We start from the raw sequence: 27103 nt of genomic DNA, 5'->3' as shown, positions 1-27103 counted from the left end.
CAGTTAAACAAAAGCTCAGGGAGATGCATCTCCAGTAAATGTTACTATACCCGGCGAAAATCAAGGTTCTCTCCCAGGGAAAGGCTCACTTCTTCGAGGCTCCGGCGGATGTGTGGGAGTGGCTCGAGATCCGGGGAGATGACCTACCTCCTGGTGAGCGAGCTAGGGCTCGGAGCTCGTGGGGGACCAGACCGCGGAGGAGGCGCAGCCAGAGACAGCGCCCAGGATCCCGGGAGGATGAGAGTGTGGAGAGTAACCGAGTCACAGTAAAAGAAGATGGATCCCTACATATGGACGTACCACCAGAGTTGCACCCTGCGTCTCCTGTGGAGATCCTGGTACCTGATACATTATTGCCGTCTGCGAAGGAGATATCTCCGACCAGTGCAACGGTCCCGGAGACGGCTGGAGCGCAGGGGCAGCAGCCGGATGGTTTGTCCTGAGGAGCAGCTTGGCTCCTGACTCTTTTCTAAAAACCCTGGACAAGGGGCTGGACACTGCCTGAACAGTAAGAGGGTTATGATGAGGGAGGGGACACTGCCTAAACACCCCGCCAACCCGACTCCCCGCCAGGCCACCTGAGATCTGGATCTGCGGGACGCGGGTGGGGGGGCGGGGTCGGGTTCGGGTTCGGGAACGGGGAACAGTGCTAATGAGGATCTCCTGTTTCGCTAACACTGAGGTGGAGGTTGTTTTCAGGTCCTGGAGGGTGGCCTGGCGGGGAGTCGGGTTGGCGGGGTGTTTTTGGGAGGGATTTAACTGTTTGGGTATTTGGGAATGCTGTGTACGTCCTGGCACTGGCAGGGGAAGGGCATATTAGCGTGTTTACTTGTTGCAGTAATATTGCTCGTGGGTGGGGGGTGGTTGGGGTTGAGGGGGGTTCAGTTGGGGGGAATGTTACAGGCATCAGGTGTATTTCAGTTCGGGCACGGGAATGGTGGGTCACAAGATGTAAGGCTGTTCGCCCGGATGGGCACTATCACCACACATGGCACACAAGTTTTTAAGCTGGAATGTGAGGATCCTAGGCACTTGTACCAAGCGGCATACGCACCTAACGTAGACGGCCCTGACTTCTTTTTGCACATACAGGAGGTCCTTTTATCGGATCTGGAGGGCCCACTGCTCTGGTTTGGGGACTTTAATTGTGTGTTGGACCCTGTATTAGATAGGTCCCCCCCTTGCGTAGGGACGAAACCGGGCATGACAGCGCGACTCAGAGAGGTGATGCAGAACCGGGATTCAGCAATGTGTGGCGCCTGGGCAACCCGACTCAAAAATTATTTACGTGTTTCTCCCCCACCCATAATACACATAGTAGACTGGACAGGGTACTGGCGGCCAATGTGAACGCTTCTCTCTCTTTAACGGTCACCCATCAGGCCTGTTTTTTGTCCAATCACTCCCCAGTAACGTGCGTTGCACAGTGAGAGAACCAGACCTCCCACCCTCGCACTTGGAGGATGCTGATAGATCTGTTGCAGGACCAGGTGGAGAAGGACCATGTGGAGACTGCCCTTGCGAATAAACTTGACTTGAACTGGGGTGGTGGGGATCTCGCCTCCTCCACCAAGTGGGATGCCCTGAAGGCGGTTGTTCGGGGTGAGTGTATGGCCCTCACCTATGGAGTCCGGAAGCAGCTCCTTCGGGAATTGCGGGATGCGGAAGAAGCACTCCTACATTTGCAAACCCTGCCAGACCCTGACGACCTGGTTCAGGAGTCGGAACGGACAGCTCGCATGAGTGTCCATGATATACTTACTCGCCTAGACAAATACACACTAGGCCAGTACCGGCAGCGCCTCCATCGGGAAGGGGACAAATTGGGCCGACTGTTGGTTTGGATCCTCCGGCGCGAGTTCGCCCCAGAGAGGGTCGTGGCCCTGAGAGGCCCCACAGGAATGGTGCACTCAGAGGCGGGTATCCTTCGGGTCCTGAGCTCCCATCTGCAGACAGTATATGCGGCGGATCCCACGATCACGGGGGAATCCTTCCTCCCTTATCTCCAGGGTCTTACCCTACAGGCACTCTCACGAGAAGATGCGGAGGAATTGGATGCGGTTTTAACGCTCCGGGAGGTGTATGTGGCAATGGCTGGCCTTCCGAGGGCTAAGTCCCCGCAAGGGGATGGTTACCCCTCCGAATTCTACCAAGCATTTGCAGACGTCCTTGCCCCACCCCTCTTGCAGGTGTACCTGGAGGCCTTTAAACGGGAGGCACTTCCGCCCAGTATGAATCAGGGGGAGATCTGCATGATCCTGAAACCGGGTGGGGATGGTGGAGACCCTGCGGCATATCGGCCCATCACCATGATAAATACCGATGTGAAGGTCCTGACTAAACTTCTGGCTGCCTGGTTGGCGCCGCACATGGCGCACCTGGTATACCCTGACCAATGTGGGTTTATCCCTGGCCGCAACACCGCCATGAATTTGAGACGACTGAACCACATCATCCACGAGGTACGAGACAAAGAGGACCAAATGGTCTTGGTATCGATCAACATCACTAAAGCCTTCGACACCGTGGACTGGGGGTACCTTTTAGAGGTCCTCCGGATGGTGGGGATGGGCCCCGGCTTCTGCAGGGGGATCCGCATCTTGTACAAAGCCCCCCGAGCCAGAGTGCGGCTGGGCGCAGCACGTTCGGAAGAATGGCTCTTGGGCCGGGGCACACGCCAGGGATGTCCCCTCTCGCTGCTTCTTTTCGCCCTGGCGATCGAGCCCCTGGCAGTCCAGGTCCGGGCGGACATGGCGCGATGGGGCATAGCAGAGGGCGACACATGCAATGTGATCTCTTTATATGCGGATGACGCCCTCTTCTATTTAATGTCCTCGCGGGAGTCGGTGCCAGTCCTCCTACAGCACTTGGATTGATTTGGCGCAGCCTCGGGACTGAGAATCAACTGTGGGAAGTCCCTGATTTTCCCTTTGGCGGGCTATGGCGGCGGGCCGCTGACGGACCTGCCGGACCTCGGGTTGAGATGGGAACAAGAGGCGTTCCGATATCTCAGCATCCAGGTAACACCTACGGATGCACAGGGGTTGGCCCGCAATATTGACCGAGTTATTCGGTCCTTGCAGCAATCGGTCACTTTCTGGAACTCCTTGCCATTATCTCTTATGGGGAGATTGGCCATTGCAAAGATGGTGAATTTCCCTAGGACGCTCTATGTCCTCCAGAATTCCCTGTGTCCACTCCCTTCGCGAGTCTTTCGCACACTTAACACGCTGCTCACGTCATTGCTGTGGGCGGGACGGCGCAGCCGAGTCGCCCTCCACACCGTGGTATGAACATGGGAGGAGGGGGGGCTGGAGGCACCTAGATTTGACTTATACTACTATGCGGCGCAGTTGTTGCCGGCGGCTTGGTGGTTTGCAGATGGCGACAGCTGGGAGTTGAGTCTGTTGGCCGGCAGGGCTAACAAGCAGGTATTGCGGGTGGCGCTGATGCGAGGACGGGGAGCTGATGCGGACCTACCATACGTGGTACGCCACGCGGCTGCGGTTTGGCAGCGGTTCGTGGGAAAAATACTGCGGCGAGCTCCCTTTCATAGGGAGTTTCCGGTGTGGATCCTAGCCCCGGTAGTGGATATGGTGGAACACATGTCCTTTAGGGCTTGGAAAATGGGAGGCTGTGAGACTCTGGCGGACCTTTACCCCAATGAGTCCTTCGTGTCCTTTGAGCAGGCCATGGAAACCAGGGCCTTCAGGAGGTAGCGAGAGACACGTGGCCCCAATTTCCGGAGGTGCCCCCGCTGTCCCAAACCCTGAACATCCTCCTCCCTTGCGGGAGAGGGCGCAGGTTGATCTCTCTGCTATATTCGGCCATGAGGCAGGACTCGACCCCGCCAGTTCCGCCTTCCTGGGACGCCTGGGAGGTGGACCTGGGTATCGCCCTGACCCCGGGACAGCGCTAGAGCATAGGGAGTCTTACCCGCAGAGTGTACTGCAATGCGAGATTCAAATTGACACACTTTAACTTCATGCACCGCACCTACTTGACCCCGCTGTCCTTAAGGCGTATTTCAGGAGATAGGGAGGACAACTGCCCCAGGTGTGGGATGGAGGGGGCGGAATTTCTGCACCTGGCCTGGGACTGCCCCTTGGTTGGTAGCTTCTGGAGGGGGGTGGTAGTTCGTATCCCGGCCTTCGGATTGATCTGAGCCCGCTTCACTGCCTACTAGCCCTGGTCCCTAAACCCAAAAAGAGGAACCTTTCCTACAAACTTTTGCAATTAATGTTGGTGCTGGCGAGGCGTAGAGTGGCGATCACCTGGATGGGGCGAAGAGCGCCGGAGTTGTCAGCATGGCATAGAGATGTAAGGGAATGGTCACTGGCTGAGGAGACGCATATGCAGAGGTCCAGCAGGGATGTGAAGTTGCAGGACGATCTCCTTGCATGGAGAGTTATGTGTGCCTCGGAGATGTCTCACAGCGATTCGGATGGAACCAGTGCTGAACTTTTTTCTTCAGGGGACTCGGGGTCTGAGAGGGAGGGGGGAGGGAATGGGGAGGTTGGACCCACGCCAATGTAGGTGCGTTGCCTGTTCCTCAACAGTATCTCACGTTATTGCTGTGGTTATCATGATGCTTACAAATACAGCCTGTACTGTACTCACTGTACCATTTAGTACCATAATGAGGTTGCCGTATTGTATACACCTGCTTGATGAACGATGCCAAGTTTAGGGGGGGATTGTTTTCTTCCATGGTGCAAAATCAAAAAATAAAGGTTTAAAAAAAAAATGTGCAAATACAATATAAATTGTCCAATGAGCAGATCAAGCCTTACAAATATCATAATTTGCATAGATTTGCAATTAAATCCAGGCAAAGCCTGCCGTTAAGAGAGTAGAAAAAAAGGTTAAACCTTATTTATCACTGCATAATACAAAATTTAATTTAACTACCTTAACATATGTCTGACAACATGAAATGCCTGAATATGTTCACTGGCATCTTATCATAAGAATCTCTACCACAATCAATCATTTTTTGTTCATATATCATGTACGCCATGTCCATGTCACTGACAATCTGAAAGTGCTAGAAATAAAAGTGCAAAAAACTGTTCAGTCTTCATAAGAAGAATTGTGTTTGGACAAGGGAGAAGGCAGCAGTCTGAACAATACATGCCTATTATGTGTTGAAATCAAACTCAAACACATACAAAATCAGAACCCCTTTTGAAATGTGGATCAGTACAAAAGACATAACCTTTGGCAAAAAATGGCTACTGTGTTATAAATTACTATTTGATAGATTGTTATAGGGTCATAATATCTGTGCAAATGTCGCCAATAAATAGTATAAAACCATAAATTCATAATAATAAATTCATGATAAAACACACATATACCGGACATATATGGAGATATAAAAATTACACCCAATAAATAGCTAAAAATCACAGTATAAAAATAGTCTTAAAAAGAGAATTAAACCAGAAATGTAAACCCTATAAACAATTGCCCTACCGTCATCTTCTCTGCAGTTCATTCCAAATTTGGAGGAGAACATAGAGGGTTCAAAGATAATGGTGTAAATCCTCGCAAATATTGAGTCCTCTCTGGCTTTTGGTATCGAGCTCTAAAATATAACCCGTCTCAAGTTGTCTAAGTGCTTTTTCCCTGTTGCCACCTCTCTTACTTAGTGGGACACTGTCTATTACAAAGTACTGTAGAACATTCAAGTTATTGTTATGTTCTGTTTTGACGTGACGGGCAACAGGATACGTTGAGTCAGAGTTGACAGTTGCTCTCAAATGCTGTAAAATGCGAGCATGCACCTGGAGTTTAGTGCTCCCCACATATTGGAGACCACAAATACATGATAGGACATAGACCGCATGGTCTGTTTTACACGTGTAGTGTCCCCTTATCATGATCAACTCATCAGTAAAAACATTTTTGTAGGAGTTGGTGTTGATCCCAAATCTGCATGCCCTACATGTACTACACTTAAAAAAAACCTTTTTTAGGAGAGAGCCAATTGTCCTTATTATAGAGCTCAGAGCTGTTTTTAATCAAATCGCTCCTCATGGAATGAGCTTTCCGGTAAGTAAAATTGGGTTTGGATGGTAAAAGTTCCTTAAGAACTCCATCTGTTAAAACTATAGGCCATTGAGAATTTATAATCTTCCTTATGGTATGAGACTGTCTGTTATACGTAGAAATAAATCTACATTGAGACTCAGATGTACCTGTCTCCGGACAGAGATATCAGATCTCGAGGGTATGCTCGCAACTACAGATGGTTTGGGGGGATGTATGACGTTACAACGCATACTATTACAACTACCTACCGTTACAACGCGACCATTACAACGCATACCATTACAACGCATAGCGCTTTGAGGTGCTGGATAGTGGTAAGTATAATTTACTATTCTAACTCCAGTCCCCGTGGACCCTAGGGAAGGTGTTGGATAGTAAATTATACTTATTCCCTATCCTAGAGCGCCCCCCAGCGCAATGCGTTGTAATGGTATGCGTTGTAAAAGTCGCGTTGTAATGGTAGTGCGGAGTAAAAGATGCGTTGTAACGGGTGTATACCGGTTTGGGGACCACACTCAACAATGCCGATCTTTCCTTTTCATTAGCTTTTCTCATTGCCAGATCTAATTTGTCTGCATTGTATCCCCGAGCCAAAAGCCTGAGTTTGGCATTTTCCTGAGAATCTTTTAATGCCTTCTCTGAACTGCAAGCCCTACGAATTCTCAAAAATTCCCCATAAGGAAGATTGGCTATTGTGTGGTGCGGATGGAAACTAGAGGCATGTATTCATATATATATTTATATATTTCAAAAGTATTTGCCCTGCAAATGAAGATACCCTCGCAGCGTTTGTTTCCTCCTTTTATTGCAGGGTAGCAGCAGCGTGCAAGGATTCGCCATTAAACAGTGTCTGCCAAATGATGCCTACGCGTTTCGGAAATGTCTTCCTTAATCATGGCTTGGCAATTGCAATGTGGGAAGAGAGCGGCCATGTCTCTTTTGTTTGTTTTCAGGTGAGGACTGATCCGCCCCAATGGGCGTGCCGCCAACTCGGCATTCTGGTACATGAAGTTCTTAGTTGGTATCATATCCATAGTGGTTGCCGCTATCCAGTCCCCTCAATCAGTGTTTTCCATCGGGTCACTGATGGGGCAAACCCAAACCAATTGCTTTTCCTTGCGCTGATCCCCACAAGGCACGTTGCTCCGCATCTCGTGTTTCTCATGAAGCATCGACAAACGGAGCATGACTGCGGAAGGACCAAACGAACATCACCCCTGCCGTCAAACCAAATCAAAAATGGTGGACGGAAGTAAATAGAAAACACAAAAAACAGAACACACACCCACCTGGAATACCCTCCCCCAACAACTACACGCCCCAATGATACCCCCCCAAGCACAAACAAGAGCACCCAAGTCACCACACCCACAGAACACCTGACTGCCAAAAACCATTGGGACACAACCACCACACAAAGTATAAAAGGAATCCCTCCCATTACCACAATCCTTTGCATCACAGCACAGCTGGAATGAAGAGGCAGAATATCACAAACAACAGACACACACAAACACACATACAATCTGCACACCAACACACCCACCCCACAAACCCCCACAACACCATCCCTACATACCACACACCTGCACACCCCACCCCATCCCACCAACACCTTGCACATCACACACCATGGCACCCAAGAAAAACCCCAAGTTCACAGAGAGTGAGTTGAAGGTCATGGTGGATGAAATCATTTGTGTTGAACCACATTTGTTTGGTACCCTAGTGCAGCAGACCACCTTGGCAACTAAAACCACAAAGTGGGACAGGATAGTGACCAGAGTTGATGCTTCAGGGACCGTGCCACGCACCAAACACGACATCCAGAGGCGGTGGCACGACCTCAAGGCAAAGGTCAAAGGCATCAGGTCTAAGAACCACCTGCGGGCACACGACACTGGCGGTGGCGGTCCTGCGGAGCAAATACCATACGCCGAATTTGAGGAGAAGGTGCTAGGCATAAGGCACCCTGAGAGTATGGAAGGAACATAAGAGGGAGTTGAGACTGGTAAGTACAAACCAATTACCACTATCACACTGTCATGTTCTGCCATGCACAACTGCTAAGACACATCTCCCAGGCTCCAATCCATGCATGTGGACCACACCGCCAACCGCATGTGCTTGCTACCACAATGGTGCATCTTTTGAAATTCATCACTCACTGGCGTCGCAATGGCGGAGCACGCATTCCGCGGGGGCGGGGCAGGCTAACACATACATTTGAATGTGCAAGTGGAAATGGCAGTTGGTACCCCCCCTTTCAGTCACATTGCAGCACCCACCGCAGACCGCCTGGTGCGGGCGGTGGGTGACCGCCCTGTGTCTTGATGTTACCCTGGCATGGATGGCCATGGCCGGTCACCCACCACCTGGTGTGGGTGGTCACCCACCACCTGGTGTGGGTGGTCACCCACCGCCGGGTGCGGGCGGTCACCCACCACCGGGTGCGGGCGGTGGGTGACCGCCCTGTGTCTTGATGTTACCCTGGCATGGATGACCATGGCCGGTCACCCACTGCCTGGTGTGGGTGGTCACCCACTGCCTAGTGCGGGCAGTCACCCACCGCCGCGGGCGGTGGGTCACCGCCCTGTGTCTTGATGTTACCCTGGCATGGATGGCCATGGCCGGTCACCCACCGCCTGGTGCGGGTGGTCACCCACCGCCTGGTGAGGGTGGTCACCCACCACCGGGTGCGGGCAGTGGGTGACCGCCCTGTGTCTTGATGTTACCCTGGCATGGGCGGGGCAGGCTAACACATACATTTGAATGTGCAAGTGGAAATGGCAGTTGGTACCCCCCCTTTCAGTCACATTGCAGCACCCACCGCAGACCGCCTGGTGCGGGCGGTGGGTGACCGCCCTGTGTCTTGATGTTACCCTGGCATGGATGGCCATGGCCGGTCACCCACCACCTGGTGTGGGTGGTCACCCACCACCTGGTGTGGGTGGTCACCCACCACCTGGTGTGGGTGGTCACCCACCGCCGGGTGCGGGCGGTCACCCACCACCGGGTGCGGGCTGTGGGTGACCGACCTGTGTCTTGATGTTACCCTGGCATGGATGGCCATGGCCGGTCACCCACTGCCTGGTGTGGGTGGTCACCCACTGCCTGGTGCGGGCAGTCACCCACCGCCTGGTGCGGGCGGTGGGTGACCGCCCTGTGTCTTGATGTTACCCTGGCATGGATGGCCATGGCCGGTCACCCACCGCCTGGTGCGGGTGGTCACCCACCGCCTGGTGAGGGCGGTCACCCACCGCCTGGTGAGGGTGGTCACCCACCGCCGGGTGCGGGCGGTGGGTGACCACCCTGTGTCTTGATGTTACCCTGGCATGGATGGCCATGGCCAGTCACCCACCGCCGGGTGCGGGAGGTCACCCACCGCCTGGTGCGGGCGGTGGGTGACCACCCTGTGTCTTGATGTTACCCTGGCATGGATGGTCATGGCCGGTCACCCATCGCCTGGTGCGGGTGGTCACCCACCGCCGGGTGCGGGCGCTCACCCACCGCCCGCACCCGGCGGTGGGTGACCGCCCACACCAGGCAGTGGGTGACCAGCCATGGCCATCCATGCCAGGATAACATCAAGACACAGGGCGGTCCCCCACCGCCCGCACCAGGCGGTCTGCGGTGGGTGCTGCAATGTGACTGAAAGGGGGGGTACCAACTGCCATTTCCACATGCACATTCAAATGTATGTGTTAGCCTGCCCCGCCCCCGCAGAATGTGTGCTCCGCCAGTGAGTGATGAATTTCAAATGATGCACCATTGCGGTAGCAAGCACATGCGGTTGGCGGTGTGTGACCGTGATGGACCTTGACCATGTAGCCAATGGAAACGATTTCAAAAATAGCGGAAGCCGGGCACCGCCACAGCAGGGCCAGTCATTGGTTCATTTTGAATGATTACTTACTCTCAGAATTGGGACGACTGGGCTTTTCGGGTACTATACCGAGTGGAATGTAATATCATATGCATTTTTTGGTTTGTTGATGTAAGGTACTATAACGAGTGAAAAGCAATACCCACCTACTTATGGATAATTCCTTGCTGTTTTACATATAAGTAGAAGTAAATACTTATTTAGTAATTTTCAGCAAAATGTTTTGAAGTAAATTATACTTTAGAGAACTATGGTGTTACAATGTATTGAGGTACTTCACCACTTAGTAATGGCGGATCAAAAAATGTATCTTGTCATGTGACCTGGTAATGATGCAGCCACCCTTTGTTTGTGCTTATTTAAACATGCCGGTTATACCGAAGCATTTCGTGTGATCAAGACACTAGTTAGTGTCGAAACGCGTAGCGTTATTTTGGGAATATAAATAATTTTTCAAGCAAACCTGCCTCCGAGTGCGCATTCGCTGTATACAGCAATCTGAAATTGTGGAATTAATTTCATGGCTTGGGGTTCGCCGTAGTCATGCGCTACCTGACTACGGGAGCATGATCTCAGAAGAACCCGAGTGTTTGGATATATATATATATACATATATATATATATATCCTGTACACCGTTTGTCTCCAAACTCGCGCGTTCGTGCAACACAGCAAGCAGACTCCGGACACGGACCTCGAGGTGTATAAAAAGGTTTTATTTAGCAGAAAGTCACCGACGTTTCGGCTCAGCGGAGCCTTGATCACATGACAGCGTTTGCTTGGTTAGGTACACCTTTTAAAGTGAAAGCGAGTGGTTAACTGAAATCACCTGTGCAAACTTCATAATAAACATAGAAAACATACTTTGCATCGCATTCAACATTGTGTTGCATTTATATGTTTCTTAATAAATGTAAAATACATTTATAACCATATCATATTTATAAGGTTAACAATAGATTAAATAAATTGAATGACTAGAAAAAAGGGAGGGTATTATTGTAAAATACACATATTAATTGATCAAACCCGTTTTAAAAGCCCTATTTACAAAAATAAAAATAAAAATATATATATGTATAAAACCCCTAATCATTGTATATACATATCTGTAAACATAGTTTTCGATTTTGCTTCCTGCTTCAGGAGCCTCGGTACAATAGTTCAATCCCTATAAAGTGCTGTGTGCTTTCTTTTTAAAGTGCAAATAGTGCTTCAAAAAGTGCATCAATATGTGCAAAATTAGCATAGTGCAAATGCGCTTAATACAGAATACCAAGTTCCTGATCCAGTTCACTTATATACAATATATGTTTACAAATAAAACCATTGCTCAAGAGGGGAGAAGTAATTACATTTTTTCTTACAATATTTCTTGCATACTGTTTTGTTAAGGCTTCCAATACTTTGCGGGTAAGTTTTCATTTACAAAAGTCAAACAATTCCATGTTAAAAACTTCCTGTGTGAATGCAACATGTTACTATGTTTAAAAAGATTTTTTTCCCAAGTGCTGGAACGAGTTAAAATAAATAGATCAGGCCCACAAAGGGCCTGAAACCCAAAACCCAAACTAATCCAAAAGTACAAATAAACAAACAACCTAATGGAAAAGAACCTATACATTTCCTCATAATTCAATGGTTCTTAACCTGGTTGCAAAAAACGTGCACAGTGAAAAATAATAATAAATGGACAAGCATTGTGTTCAAATAGCAGCAATAATTCTTTCAGTGATGGTTCATGAGGACTGTGACTGCTCGCAGCCCCCACGGGATCTGTCCCGGCCATCTCCCAGCCGGGTGAGTGCCGTGGACATTATCCACGTGGGGGAGAGCACACAGTCCTAATATCTTGAGTCTACTAGAGCAAGCAAGTGTGGAGATCTTCAGTCACATTCAACCCATGAGGCACCTTAGTATTAAGCAGGAGGATGTATTTTGTCTCAAGCTTTCTGAGCCTGGTCTCCCTGTCTCCGCCTCTTTTTGTGTTGATGATAGAATCAATAACCCAGTATTTTAGACCACTGTTATTGCTTTGGCGGTGGTCCTTGAAATGGCGCGCAACAGGATACGTGCTGTCCATATTCGTAATCGCTCGCAAATGTTGCAAAATGCGTTTATGGACAGCATTCCTGGTGCTGCCCACATACTGCAGGCCACAAGGACAGCGCAAAACATATATAGCGTATTCTGTCTTGCATGTTAGTACTTGGGTTATTACATGTTCCTTCTCTGTGAATCCATCCCTATAGGTTTTGGTGTTTTCACCATGAGTACACGCTTTACAGATTTTACAGTTATAGAACCCCTTATTCCTTTGCCACCACTCGGTTCTTGTAAAGGGATCCGGGTTGGTTTGGACTATATGGTCCCTTAAAGAGGGGGCTTTGCTGTAGGTCAAAGAGATAGTCTTTGGTAGGCTCTCGCCTATAACATTATCCCTCAGCACAATGGGCCAATGTTTATTCACTATTTTCTTTATTTGCTGGTGTTGTCTAGTGAATCCTGTTATTAATCTGAAGCATTCAGGCTCAACTGTATCTGATTTGGTTTCGGCCTGACTGGACAGCTCTCTATCCGCTTTTCTGATTAGGAGCTCCTCTCTACTTATTGATAAGGATTTCTGCACAGCTCTGTCTATCACTTTTGCGGAGTATCCTCTTTCAAGGAATCTCTCCCTGCTTTCCTTTTGTGCCTGTTCTAGTTCCACGGGGTTGCTGCATATGCGTCTTAACCGCAGCATTTCCCCGTATGGGATACTGGAAATGAGGTGAACCGGGTGCGCGCTAGCAGCATGTAAAATGCTGTTGCCCGCTGTCTTCTTCCTATAAGCCCTAGATTCCAAACGGCACCCATTGACGTAGAGCTCAGCATCTAAAAAAGTGATTGCTTCCTGACTGAGTGTTGCAGTAAATCTGAGGTTCAGGGGGTTGTCATTGATATCCTCAATGAATTTGAGGGCCTCTTCCTGGCTTCCTCTCCAAATGACGAACAGGTCGTCAATGAAGCGGAACCATGCTACTAAGTTGTGCCTAATGATGTGTTGGAAACCAAGCCCCAGGACCAGTATATATATATATATATATATATATATACACATATATATATATGTATTTAAATATATTTATATATATATATAATAAATTAAAAACTTAAAAACTGGAGCAATAAATTTAAAGCTGGAACAAATGAACAGGAACAAATTTTTAAAACATACCAATTTAATCACAAGTAAAAAGTAAAAAATAAAAAAATTACATGTTACTAAAAATGTATTACATATTAGAAATATCACTAAATAAAAATGATATAATATTAAATACACAGAAACACCATAATAATCTAAATTGAAACAATATAAACAAACCTTTAACATTGCAGGAATAGTACATATACTACTCCAATCTGTACAATAGTAGGGAAAGTGTTGGACTCAGGAGGGGTACAAATTACTATTCCCACTCCAGTTGCTGCAACAGTAGGGAAAGTGTTGGACACTGAAGGGTACAAATGACTATTTTTCCCTCCAGTTGGTGCAACAGTGGGGAAAGTGTTGGATTGCAGCGAGGTAAAATTCACTATTCCCACTCCAGTGAGTGCAACAGTAGGGAAGGGGTTGAACTCAGGAACGGTAACCATGTACTATTCCCATTCCAGCCTGTACAACAGTAGGGAAAGCGTTAGACTCAGGAGGGGTTGGATTGCGGAGGGGTACAATTTACTATTCCCACTCCAGTCTGTGCAACAGTAGAGAAAGAGTACTTCACTTCAAACAAATAAAATATTTTAACAACTATATTAAATATCAAGAAATATAAATATTAGGAGCGTGGCCAGGCAAGAAGACCATAGACGACATGCCAGACTCCTAAAACGCAACAGAATTTGATACCTTGACGACGCCACTGTCTGCTGCCAACTAGTGCTGCGAAGAAGGAGATAATGCAAGGGAAAACCTGCGGATGGCATCAGATTGTTGCAGCAGGGTCAGAGACTGCATGTTGGCGTTGGCGGTGATCCGACATTAAAGATGCCACGGAGCTAAGGAAGGACTCCCGAAACACCGACTGAGACACCGGAGCGGCGGGTGGAGTGAAGCGGTCAGGACGGATCACGTGACAACTCCAAGGTATGGCGATCCGGTGAGTGCGGCCTGGGACTCTGCTGGGTTGGCCATCTTTATGAGCCCTGGAGCCCTGAAGACGGTTGGGGGGACACGCAGGGAGGTCCAGCAAGCAGCAGGGCAAGAGGTGATCTTGAGAAGCCAGAGGAAGCTGAACTGGGGAAACGAAGAGCGAAGCCGGAGGTCCTAGATGGCACCAGGAGTGATTGCCTTACTTCGGCATGGCAGCTGCGCAACCGGAGGCCTGCAGCAATGGTCAGTAAGGGAAAGGCTGGAGCTGAGAGGTCCTTTCAATGAAATAGTACAGAGCCCCTGACCAGCACATGAGAGCGGGCACCACCTCAGGGCTAAGTGGACGGCTTTGGGCAATAGGAACTAGCGGCTCCATGCGTGACCCCAAGATGGCTTTGCTGGAAGCTTTCCTTTGACAAGTGTGATGAGGGCAGCCTCTAAACAACCAAAGGAATTGTCTATGCTGAGAGTCCTACATGAACACCGCACTAGACGGCCACAAGCAGAGGGGTTCTGCCTGTGAAAAAGGCAGTGTATCTCATTTCCCCAAGGAAACGGGGGAAAGAGTGAGATACATCATTGACGGGGTCTGAAGGAGTGAGACGTCTCCTGCTGGAGGAGTCCTCACAGAGCAGTCTATAAACAGGTAGAGGGGTTGATGAGTAACTTGCCACGCATTGCAGTACTTTCCCGGGATTGAGGCCCATGCCCTGTGGATACACCTTGATGTCACCAAAGAAAGTCTCTACCACAATCCAATAGAGTTTCGAGGTACTTCACCAAGACAGACACACATGAGAAATCGGGGGTGCTTGGGGCATAGGAGGCCATGGCACTGACAAAGGATGAACTACTAACCTCCCTGCGAGAATTCAAGTGTGAATTACGAGAAGAACTCAAGACAGATCAAACATCATCACTGGACGCCTTTAAAACAGAATCAAATGGTAAGTTAAGTACATTCCAACAGGACATTGACTCAGTTGGCACAAGAATAATGGACCTAGAAACTATGATGATGGACTGGGGGCAATGCACGCAGAGGATCAAATACAGGCTCTCAACACTCAACTACAAGTCATCATCTTGATAAATGAAAATTTAGAAAACAGATCGGGTGGTGACAATATCAGAATTAAGGACTTGGAGTGGTCCAACCTTGAGGCTTTTGTGAATGGACTATTTGCGGAGATTCTAGGAAAAACCCACTTGAAAATCAAGGTGGAGTGAGTACGCACAGTGGGAGGCCTCTGGCGGGAGACAAAAAAACATCCATGTGAAGTCTTGGTGAAACTACACTCATTCAAAGTTAAAGAGGCCATTCTGCAATCTGCAAGAAAAAGAAACAGGGTGACATTTCAGGGCTCTTTGTGCTCCTTATTTCAAGACTTAGCTCAAGTAACGCTGGTATGTTACCACATGTTTCGTCAGGTGACAGAAAAACTTAACAAAGAACGCATTAGGTATCGCTGTACATCTCCCTTTGGCCTGGCAGTTGAATAACGTAATAAGGCCTTCCATTTGTCGGATATGATGGATGCCCTGGCTTTGTCAGATATTCCTCCCCTGGTGGGGCAACCGCCAGGAGCTGCGTGTGGCTCGTTGACATAGGGCCCTCCGGGATCCTAGGGAGATGCTCTTTGGCTTTCCTAGAAGTGCACACTGACTCACAGGAATAGCTAATAAATAGGCTTTCCTGTTTTCAGTTTCTATTTTTGGTGAATTCTGGTGGGGTTTTTTCCAGTGTTTTCAATACCTTAAAAAACAGTTTTTATCAGTGGTTACACATTTTCGCGCCACTAAAAACAACAGAAAAAGTGTTTTTCCGGTGTTTATGGAATGTTTTGCTTTTATTATTGCTTGCTTTCTGCACGTATAGAACATGATATATAGACAATGTATGTATAGTGTATATGAGTTCCAAATAGAGTTTTGCAAATTAAACTTATTGTAATACACCATACAATACTTCTTCAGTGAGTCTTTGGTCATGTGCGCTCGCCCTTTCCTTCCCATTTAAATTTCTGTGAAAAGACCCTCTCTACATTGGTACTTGAGACGAGCAACTCCAAAACAGCCAGTACACAATTTGTTAACTCTGGCCACTGACATAGCTTTCCCTGCCAATACTGGTTGCTGAGCCAAAGTCACTAAAGGTGTAGCCCAGCCTACTCTCAAGGAATGGTTTCACATCTACACCAATTTTGCTGAACACTTGGCAGACAAGGCTTTTTTCAAGCTCTAGTTTTTTTTATTATGTCCATTACAGAAGTTATGTTTTCCTGTAAAAATCTAATAATGCAGTAGAGTGCACTTTTTTCACATCACTATGTTTATGCGACCAAAGATCCTCACATTTCTTGCCTTTGGCACCATCACTCTGCAAACATTCTGTAAATGTTTGGCACATGGATAATATAGCATTCATAGCCCCTTGGAGTGAGAACCATCAGCTAAGGGACATAGTTGAGATGGCTCTTTCTTTGATGCCACACAAAGCACAAAATTATAAATATTTGTGTTTTAGTTCCTGTGCATAAGAAAACAGTGCACCAGAATGGACTAAAAAGTCAATAGCATCCCTCATTAACTCTGAAGATTGCAAAGATGCTTTCAGCATACCATCTAACAAGTGGCAAGGATATCCTACAAGGAATCACTTCAGCTCAGGTATCAATTTTGACAGGTCATCACACAACTTTTTCATATATGTAGCTGAATCACTGCAAATACAAACAATATCAATCAAATCTTTGTTGAACTTGGAAAGAACATTTTTTGCAGAGCATTCCAAGTGACACTGCGTTCCATGTTCTCCAAAAGTCTGTTGTCACGTTTTCATCAATATCCTTGATGCTTGGTGATTGCACTCTTTATACATATACTTGTCACCATACCTTGCATCAAATGCTTAAATCCTGAGGTTTTGGCATTTCACCTACTGTCAATACAGACCCACTAGAAACTGTGGGCTGATGTACTAAGGGTTTTTAACCATTCTCTGTGGGTAAATGTGATTACACATATCAGGAAAGCTTCTTATGAAACAAGCCATTTTACCTAACAGTGAAAGAATCAAACGCAGCCAAAATATAAATATGATTTTGATATTTCCTGATTCTCTACAGTTTATAAAATAATTAAACGAGGCCTAAAACATGCTTCTAAACCCTGCATCTTTAGACCAAAGACCACAAAACTGAAAAAAGAAAAAGGAAGAAGAAACAATATTTTAGGGTATCACTAAACAACAAAACTCAAGACGAATAATGTTAGCCCAGGCTTTGTTACTGCTAGCTTGTATAACAATGTTACATTGTATTGGCCCCATCAGGAAGTAAATAAATGACTCTTTCACTCTCTTTGTCCTTTCTTTGAATGGCATTTATTTTGTGGTTGTGCAGGTGTTTTTTCAGTGTTTATATGTTTTCACTGGTGAGGGCTATTTCTCTTTCAGTGTGGTTTTATCAGTTACTATAGGTTTAAACCTAAAACCCCACAGCCTACTAATAAAATAGAGAGGAAGACAGAACAGACATATCACTCACCTGGAGCCTCCTGCAAGAAGTGACTATGCTACCAGATGCCGATTTGCCGTTAGTAACGGCCACAGGATTCCAACTTTGGAAGCGCAATGGCCCAACACCTCGCATGACAGTTAAACGATGGTGGCTGTGCCTGACCAACTCGTCTCATGTAATGCATTCTTCTTTTCACAGTTACACATTTTGGGACCTGGTTGGCCCGACGTTTTTTGGGTTTGGAATTGTGTTTTATTTTCCTTTCTACTCAGGAGCCGCTTGGAGCTCAACCAGGCTACATATGAGAGGCAGATCATATAGCAATGCACATGAGAGAATACCATGGCAGGATGGGGGGAGCTGGGGGTTGAGGGCGGGAGAAGGGGTTGGGGGCCGTTGAAGCAAAAGTGCTCGGAGGCACCTTTACAAGATCAGAGGGATGATTACTACCTTGTCCTGGAATTTGTGGGTACTTAATCCCCCCCGTAAATGTCACAAGATCTGGAAATACTTACTAGATTCCCATTTTGATGTCATAGCCATACAAAAGACTCACGTGAAAAGATCTAAGGATCATAGTTTGAAACTTAAACTTTATCCCCATATCTATTATTCGTCAGCATCAACTAAGCACAATGGGGTGGCAATATTATTATTCACTCCGTCTTAAAATTCCAGCCAGTGAGCTACAAGATGGACAGGGAGTGTAGATGGGTAATGGTCAAATGATGTCTCGGGGGAAACAATGCACATTGGTGTCAGTCTACGTTCCAAACTCTAATCAGGTGACCTTTCTCCACTCTTGACGGTGCTAGGAGGCTTTGCAAAGGGAGAAATTATACTAATGGGAGACTTCAGTTTGACATAGCACTCCGATATAGATAGTAGGCACCCACACAGATCTTCTACCAGTCAGCAGTGAAGAACTTGGGGCAGGTAGATGCATGGAGATCTCTACACCCCACTGTTAAAGACTATACTTTCTACTCATACACCCACTGCACTTATTCTAGATTAGACCACATCTTTCTTAGCAAATCTTCTCTCTCCGAGCTAAGATCAGCTCCTATACACCATATTGTGCTTTCTGACCATGCTCCGATATCTGTAGATTTAGAGTGGCACATCCAAGACAGCGAGGTGGTACTTTCCTAGCCCCCTATTAAGGGATAGACTTCAGCGGAATGAACTCAGGAAAGCAATTTGAGAGTACTTCCAATTAAAATGTCCCAAAGAAACTAAATCCTCAAATAAATGGGATACATTTAAAGCAGTGTTACAAGGCAAGTGTATTCAACTTATGTCCCAATGTTGGGATTTAGCCCGGGTTGTGCCCTGGTCCTCTCTCTATGCGCATGCTAATGGTCACACCCCGCCCTCTTTCCCCCACGTGACTGCATAAAAGAGAACGAGGCTGGGCATTCAGTGCTTGGTTTTGTTACCGGTCACGTTGTCTTTTTGTGACCCGGCATTTGGGATAATCCAGCTGTGTTTGCGTTTCACTTACGGACCATCGCGGATATTCAGAACGAGGCTTTGTTCCAGCGAAGAAGGATTTTCCGGGGTTTTTGGATCGAGAGTCAAGACGCCGGAGTCCGTGATTGTATCGAGTGACTTTTGGATTGGGTAATTGGGATCGGACTGGTCTGTGCGCAGCTGCGTGCAGACAAGAGACATATGCCAGAAGAATTACTGCTGTGTATTTGAGTCCCATCAGCGTCCTTAAGAGTAATTGAGGCGCTTTCGCTAACCGGCTGGGGGTCGGCGTTTGTTTTGGGTGCAACAGTGGCCACTGCTTTTTCGGGTTACATGGGAAGGGGATCTTTTCTTTTCTTGTTAAAACGCTGAACACAAGAAGGGTTTTTTTTAGTCGGACAACTTTTTCCCCTTATATCAGACAGCTCAAACGCTTAGTTTTGTTTGAAGAATCCACAAAGGGCTCCAGTCGAGTCACAGTATTAAGGAGTACCAGATAAAGGACAGCAGACTCCCTCACTGGGTAAGGAGGAGGGGTTGTTGTGGGATTGTGTTGTGGTGTGCGCAGAAAGAGAAACCTTAAGGGTGATTCTTATCCTTGTTCTTTCTTTTTGTCTTTCCTCTGCAGGGTGGGAGGTTACTCCTATCTCCTCTTCGAGAATACAGGGAGCTGCACACATACTGGGTTCTCTGAAGCTTCTTCTTCCCCTGGTTTATTAGTATTTTTTACCTTTCCTTCTCCCCGGGCTCAGGTTGTAGGCGGTAGTGATACACATATTGCTGACTGCAGTCTGGGCAGGGGTAGAGGGTTGGGAATATCGTCGCTCCTGCAGCGTGGTTCCAAGTGGGTGACAAATCACACCCAACTCAATAAACAGAAAATATGCGATAGACTGCAACTAGAGGAAGATATGAAAAAGTGTGAACTGGCACACAAAGCGACCCCAACTTTAGCTGTCCAATGGCAAGTCACTACGCTGAAGAGGAAGCTAAATACGATCAATAACAATAGAGCTGACTACACACTGCTGTAACGGAAGCAGGCCTAGGGGGTCATTAGGATGGCGGACCACCCCCGAGGTAGAGGGACCGTCCGTATGGGCAGCAGCGGTCCCTCCATGCATATTAGGATGTGACCGCCACCCTGGCGGTCACATACGGTATCTTTAACCTTGCGGCGGGTGCTGCTTGAAGCAGCACCCGCCACAAGGTTAAAAATGCATGTATTGCATTTACATGCACAAAGCGGCAGGCACCACGCGGTGCCTGCCGCTTTGTTCATGTAAATGCAGGGGCGTACCATAGGTCCCCCATGTGCACCCTCCACCCCCTGACACCCTGTGGCCCGCAACGGGCCCCAAAACTGAAAAAAACACATACTTTTCCACGGCGGAAAAGCCGCCGTGGAAAAGCATGTTTCCTGCCCCATCCTAATATGGCTGGCGGTGTCTGATAGACACCGCCACCATAATAGAGCTTTTTCGCCACTGTCGGAAGGCGACCAGGGCGAAAAAGCGGTGGGCGGTTTTCCCGTCCGCCGATGCCCCCCCAGCCATCCTAATCTGGCGGGGGGTCTTTGGAGGCACTGCTGCGGTGATTCCGCATCCTCCGGGCCGGCGGTGGCTTCCGCCGGCCCGAAGGATGCGGAATCACCGCAATCCTAATCGGCCTCCATGTATGAACATGGCAACAAGGTGGGGGCACACTTAGCGAGGCAACTAAGGGCGAAGCGTGTGATGGAATATAAAGGGGAACTAAAGGGGATGGATAGGGAGCTTGTAGACTCAGAGGAAGGGAAGGTAGAGGAGTTCAGGATCTTTTATGAAATCTTGTATGCCACAGACCAAGCAGATGAGGCAACACAGCTCAGTTTTCTCCACTCACTAGATCTTCCTCAGGTATCAGCAGCCCACAATGAATTAACTGGGTGAACCAATCACAGAAGATGAAATGCACCAGGCAATAGGGGGCCTGAAGCTTTATAAATCGCCTCTCTCATACAATGACATATGTGTTTATGGCAAGCTGTAACTATGTAAATGTAAATGTACATGTATTTATATAGCGCAAATCACCCACCGTGGTAGGTATCTAAGCGCTTGCTTAGGGAACCCGTCCTGGTATTCCCCTGTGAGATAACCCCGGCAGGGTATCCACAAGGTGAAAGCCAGGCATCCCACCGCGAGGGGCCGTTGTGGAGATTAAGCAAGTTATTGCCCAGAGTCACAGAGTGTGAACCCGTGAGTCGAGAAGGCACCGGAGCGAGAATTATTGAGTCCGTGGAATTTTTGAGCCCAAGACCCGTCGAGGCGGGGAATTGAACCCTGGTCCAGGGCCGATCTCAGCTTCCGGCTTTGCCGCCTCTAACCCCTGAGCCACACTTCTCCAACCCTGAGCCACACTTCTCTCACTATGGAGAGAATGGCAGATATTTTTAGGGATGATTTTTAAAAAATTGAATATTCTTGGGGACCTTTTGTGACATTCCTCTCCAGAAGGCCTTCGCCTCACTGCCTGACTCCGATTGCAACAGCACTAGATTTGTACCAATTTTAGAGTAGCAATCTCTCCTGTACTGAAGAGATCCCTTAACAGGCAATTGCTGTAAGATCATAGCTCCTACATAGAACATTGGCATCTATAAGGCACTGCGGTACTGGCCAGGTGCACCCGAGTAGAGTTGATTCAATTGTTTTACTTCAGGGCATAGGGGGTAGGAGGAGATGGGATTTACTGTTGAGACCAATAAATTCTTTACTTTCCCCGGTGGAAGGACAGTGTCCTGCTACTGTAGGATATTACTGATATGACACGCTTTCTCTTTCTTTGTGGAACTGTAATTTACAATGATGTTGTTTTATTTTGAGAGAGAGATATAAAGCAATGGACATGTCCAACTGTGTGGTCTCATCCTGTTAAATCCTTCAATAAAATTAATTTTGAGAAAATAAATGTAAATATTTAAATATAAAACATATATATATGTATATACATTAACATGTTTTTTAAATTACATATTTATTGCAATGTTTAATACATATTTTAAATTAAAACAATTAATATTAATGTAATTAAAATACAACACTATATTCACACAATCATAACAGCCAACAAATATAATGCTATTTACAATTAAAAAGCATAACATAATATGTAACACAGTTTTTAATGAATGAATAACTATTTTTACATTAATTATTTCTTAAATAACATCCTGTACTATCCCTCTACAAACTAAACAACACACACTAAAATATATCTTTAAAATTATAATTACACATTTTACATAATTATCAATTAAACAATATATAATAATTAACTAATAATAAAATAATTATAAATAATTAACTTCTCACCCTTTATCCAACGACCCACACCTAATATAAAAAAATAAAAAATCAATTACATAGTAATCAAACAATTAATAATAAATAGCTAATAATACATTAATTTCATTTATTTATCTTCCTACCCTTTATCCTACAAACCCAATAACCTGCACCTGATATATAACTTGAAAAATATCTTAATTACACAACTTACATCATTAATTATCTATTGCATAAGTATTAATTCTTAACATAAAATCGTATCAACAGAAGCGTTTACTTATCATGTGATGACTGTGACGAAGAAGGCGGGAGGGAAGGTAATGAATCAGAGGCAGAACACTACAGGAAGTTGTGGAGTGTGAAAACATACAGAACAAGGAAATGAGGTAACAATGACTGATGGGAGGGTAGAAAAATGAGTGAATTCAGGACATCGTAGATGGAGATTAGCCTATGCGTCATAGGGCAGTTCTACATAGTTCGGTAATTGCTTCTTCTGATTGCTCTCTACTAGGAAGGAGAATATTACTGTTGTAAAGTGAAAACGAGCAAAAACGTCCTACAAGGGCACATATCAACCTAAAACTGAGGTTGCTTTGATGTCTCTGTTAGAGACTATTCAAGCCTTACTGGGTGGCAGGCTTTTATGCCCAGAAGTTGAACTCAAAGACCTGAAACTCAGGGCAAAGGGCTAAGTTGAGATGTCTCAAAAATTTCCAAACAGAAACCTACTATATTTATGGCATCATTTAATCACCGAAAAATGTCATAGTGACTGAAATGCAAACGCTCCTATGTATAGAAGTCCCTTCTGCATCCAAGCAAAAAGACTTGATTCAGGAATAAGACTCACGATTGCTTTATTTTAGCTGCCTCGTTCGTAAATCTTTCTTTGCTTCAATATAAGTCAATGAGGAAAATCAAAGTCTTCCTCGTACCACGTTCAAAATGTTGGCATGTATGTTTCAGTATTGTGATTTAATATTTCTGGTTGCAGGAGTACTCCAGCTCCACTGGACAGCCCTGCCAAGTACCACACTTTAGAAGTCAGACTCACTAAATTTAATGATGGCGTTGGCATTATTGCACACTAAAGTGCATCAGTACCTTGGACCACTCCAGTAAGAGGCACAGCACAGCAAGGCAGCATTTCACAAAAGCAGCCAGTGCGCTGCTTTTTAAATGGCCTTGCTCTGTCAGAAGTGCCTGTGGCGCTGCTCCTCCTGCCCAGAGACTTTGATAAATAGTTTCATATTGAGCCAGCAGTAAGGGGTGAGCACAGGCCTCTGTTTAGTTGTTTTTACAGTAATTGAGGCCTGAGATCAACTACTTTTGATCAGTGAAGCCTGCTTCCTGGCCTCACAGGCTCTCTTTGCAGACCACGTGGTCGAGGAAGATGGGTCGGGTAAATATGAACAACAGCAGTGACATTATCCGGACGGCTTGTTAAAGTGAAGAGCTCCTCAGATGAGCCAAAAGACACAGCTCTGAGTGAGGGGGACTAAGCCCTCAAGACTGAAATCTGGATAAAAGGAAATACGGATAAAAGGTAACCCTCACTGAATAATTAAAGACTGCCTGTTCCTCTCACAACTTGTGACCTGCCCAGCAGCTGGTGAACAGGACTTTAATTCCGATTTTCTATTGCTAACTGCTTTAAAATCTAATATTTGTTTAACAGTTTGTCTCGTGTCACAACATGGAAAGTGTTAATACACTTTTTTTTCCAATCAAGCTGTTAGTCTAAGTTTGTGCAGTAGGAACCATTTGACTGGGATTTAAATGCATACTATTTAAGATATAAACCTCACTGACGGTTCTTATGTAATGCAAACTTTTTAGGGATTAAGATTAATGTTGACATAGGCCCTCAGTCTCGCAGTGCCCCAGCTGCAGCACATAGGCGTCATACCTAACCTTGCTGTTTAACTTCATGCAGAGAAGTCTTAGACTGTGATGCTGAATGAGGCCACGAGTTTTACCTCATGCTCCATCCATAGATTTGACTATCTTGCAATAGCACCATTTATAATGTGAGTTGTACCACAGGCCTTCCATTTATAGGCGCTATAGGTTTCTGCTCAAACTGTAAGCTCACACCTCACTTTTCATTTTCTCAATTACCTTTCCATTGTTTATGAGGTGTAAAAGATATCTCAATTTAATCCTATTAGAAACGAGGTGCAGGTTGCAATCCTATTCACATACAATCTCTTCATTGCACAAAAAAGTGTCATTTGAGAAATGTAACCAGTTACATAGACATAGCTGCATTGCCCCACTTATGCGTCAATAAGAATGTCACACCTAAGACATTGAAATGTCACACATAACCTGAAAACAAAAGAAAAGTCACGCATGATCACAATGAAAATCTGATCACCTATGACTGGAATAGAGATAATAATTCTATGTCACGGCCGGAGACTCTGATTATGCTTCACTTTCTTTACTTTTATTTTTTACTACAGCCAATAAGAAAGTTAAAATGAAAAGACTACACTTCCCATGAACATACCATAGTCATATGTACCAATCAGAGCCCTCAGCCCTATATAACATCAAACCGCCATTGATGCCCTCTTTCTTTGCTGCTACGCAGCCAGTTAAGTGTCTCATTCCTTATATGCTTACTTAAAGTGTTTACTGATGGCATTGTAATATTTTTAAAAGCTCTGTGTAATGTGTATGTGATTTTGTTTTATGGCGCCGTGCACTAATGCAGCCTGTCTGGTAGATACATGCATGTATTTTTGCATGCGATTAATTTTCTGTGTTCAGTTTTATTTGTTCTTTGCACCACGCCCTGTGGCACACTGGTAGTGCTTCAGCCTCCTGGGTCTGTGGGCTGCCACGCTAGCCTGATGTTGTGGAGCGGGGACTAAGGACATGTTGGCCTCCTCGGCCGCGTAATCCTATTTCTATTTCACAGGCCATAGCGCGTATGAGCGCCTCTTTCCTATTGCCGGCTCACTCAGCACGACTTAATTAAACACGTCAGCAACTTGTTAACTCTCGCATGTGCCTCTGGCCCTGTGTTACTACTCCCAGAAAATGCCCTGAATGAGATTTTAGCACAGGTTGAAAGAATTTTACCGGCTTTTGGCCAAGAGTGCAGCAGTCAGCTACCCCCACCCTTTATTATATTTCAGTTGTGCCTGCCTGGGGTTCTATTCTGTGGCACTCCCATTTTGAAGCGCCAGGAGATCAGCCTCTCCTGAGGGGCAACTGTGACTCCATTGCAGCATTATGGCTATGTATGACCAGTGGCGTAACAAAAGTTGAGGGGGGGGCCCCCTGCAAGGTACATGGAGGGGCCCCTGCTCAGGATTTAATCTGAAGCTGTCAGGGCTGAGTACTGTGCTGAGGGGGTCCCCTGCAGATTAGGGGCGCCCAGCACCGCAGAGGCTGCGTGGGCCTGTGTTACACCACTGCGGATGACCCATTTGAAGGGGAGATGGACCGATAATAACATGAGCCTGAGGGTTCACTGAAGCAGGACTTGAAAGAAGCGCTGCTCTCTAATTTCCATCAGTCAGTGAACAAGGCCTTAGTTGGGGCGCCGGGCCCTATTATATATGGTCCGGGATGCCCGCCACCCATTCCACCACCAACCCAATGGTAGGAGACAGACACAGTTTGAACTTTTGGAAGGCAGGGGGGGCCTCGCGACCCCCCCCGGCCGTATTTATTAAAATATGAAACAAAATTTAAAACTTTAAATTAAAACGTTTCATGTATCATGTACAAAATTCAACTTTCATTACACTTGATGAAGACAGGTATCCAGGCTAACCTTAACAAATCTCTAATACAAAGATTTTCCTAACCGAGTCTAACATCCTGACATAATGCATTGCATATGAAGTTTTGTACATCCTATCCTTAGGGGCCAACGGCAAGGTCTTAAACGGTGTCAGATCCCTATCACCAAATTTCCGCCCTCACGTGTGAGTGGCGCATGCGCAGAGGGCGTTACCCTCGTAGCCAACTGTAATTTCCCTTGTCATGGGGGCCCCCTTTCACTCGGCGCCATCTTATGGTCGCCCGAGTTCCCGTGCGGGGTATCCGTAAGAAGGACAGCGTGGACTCCCCCCCTTTCCCCGCACTCTCTTCCGCCGGAGCGGATATCCGGCCCCCGGGAAATGCGTGGGAGGGGCATATAGCCGTCTCCCCCTGGGAGGGGCCTATGGCCGTCTCCCCCTGGGCGATCCCATCCGTAATGGGTGCCGCCCCCCGTGGGAGGGGCCAATGGCCGCCTCCCCCCGGGCGCTCCCATCCATAATGGGTGGCGCCCCCCACTAGGGACCTTGTAATCACTGCTTACCGATCATGACCTTACCGCCACAGGCCAGATAGTTGACCGACTATCTGGCCCCCCCCCAAACCTCCTATAGGTCATGTCTCCTCAATCCCACTAGCCAAGCTATTATGTCTCCTATCAACAAGTCATTCCCCGCCCTGGACAGGTGTACCCCATCATCTGAATAAGAGTGGTCCCCCCAGATGCACCCATGAGGTATGCTTTGAAGATGAGCAGAGCGAAACTATTTCTCCATTTTATTGTTGACCATCTTTACCGAATGGTTCAACGTTGTCGTGGACAGTCCACCCCTCCATACCTTCCTCGGAATCATGTGTGACCAAGCTATTGTGCACCCCTGGAGCATCTTTGCTAACCAACTAACTGCTGAAAG

The sequence above is a fragment of the Lissotriton vulgaris genome, chromosome 2_1 (genome assembly GCF_964263255.1).
Source record: "Lissotriton vulgaris chromosome 2_1, aLisVul1.2, whole genome shotgun sequence".
Classification (NCBI taxonomy): Eukaryota; Metazoa; Chordata; class Amphibia; order Caudata; family Salamandridae; genus Lissotriton; species Lissotriton vulgaris.
The sequence above is the reverse complement of the archived record's forward strand: the minus strand, read 5'-3'. Positions refer to the sequence as shown.